The sequence below is a fragment of the Galeopterus variegatus genome, unplaced genomic scaffold (assembly GCF_000696425.1).
Source record: "Galeopterus variegatus unplaced genomic scaffold, G_variegatus-3.0.2 Scaffold146, whole genome shotgun sequence".
NCBI classification, from domain to species: domain Eukaryota; kingdom Metazoa; phylum Chordata; class Mammalia; order Dermoptera; family Cynocephalidae; genus Galeopterus; species Galeopterus variegatus.
The window spans coordinates 34,718-36,086 of record NW_007726257.1 but is presented as its reverse complement, the minus strand read 5'-3'; positions in this window follow the sequence as shown (position 1 = coordinate 36,086).

Sequence of the window (1,369 nt, the reverse complement as noted above, 5' to 3'; positions counted from 1 at the left end):
ACATACACACACACACACACACACACACTCACACACACACAAAAAAACAAACAAACAACAACAACAACAAAAACAAAACAAAACAAAACAATACAAAAACCGGGGGCAGGGGGGAGAGGAAGATATAACAACCACAATTTTTTTGAAGTTCTTACAACAAGCAAATGGAGGGGACACACTTGGGTGGGAGGGGGGAGAGGGAGGAGGGAAGGAGGTTTCGGTGATGGGACATAATAATCAACTACATTGTATATTGACAAAAAAAAAACAAAGTCACATGGCAAGAGGAAGCAAGAGAGAGAGAGGTGTCAGGGTCCTTTAAACAACCAGCTCTCATGGGAACTAATAGAGTGAGATCTCACTGCTTACACTCTCCCCCACCAGGAAGGGTATTAATCTATTCATGAGGGATCCACCCCAATGACCCAAACACCTCCCAATGCTGCCACATTGGAGATCAGATTTCAACATGAGCCTTTGGGGTACAAACATATCCAAACCATATCACCTTGCAATTGTATTGCTCCATTTACCACCTTCCTCAATCCTTTATGCTACAGTTGTCTTAAATATTACCTCTATATGCATTCTACACCCTTCAATAAAACATTATAATTATTGCTTTAAAAAAAATACATATCCACAGCATGAATAAAAAATAAAACAATGTATTAAATATGTAAATGCAGTTTAACACATTTAATGTTTAATTAACTGGTTTTGTAAATGGAACAAAACATTAATCGAAGTCCCCTTAAACTACACCTAAAAAGAATAATAAGATTTATGAAGGGAACTTAAAAGCTTAATGGAGAACTGCTTGTCTGAATGTGTTACTTCAGTGTATTGACACTGCAAAAAATTAGTGTGAAGCCGGTTAGAATCAACTTGTAAGGGCTTACGGAATCAGAAGGTATCCCAAAAGTCAGTTTTTCAGTGTGTTATGAAGGAAACCTGAGACACTGCCAAGTCCAACGAGGTCATCCTCAGACAGAAATGTTCCTAAAGAAGTCTGCAAAATAATCACACTGGAACTAAACTACATGAAATCACAGTGGAGTACTAGAAGGATGGTGTTCTGTGTGGAGTATATTATAACTAAATTCTCTTAATTGGCTAATTTTATTTATTAACTACCTTCTTTCAAAAGAGATTGAGAGAGGCTGCTTGTAATCTTAAATAGGGAAAATGGACAGTATATGTATCTGTTAAGGTCAAAGCTGTGCTTTTCAGTGTAAACAGCTGTTGTATCTGGTGGACATGACTTTTCCATCACTAGAAAAACCTGTTCTGTCCTGGAGAAGAGTTACTTCTTTGGGTTTTTCCCTCACCCTCATGAAAAATCTCTAAGACCACCAACTTTTCACAG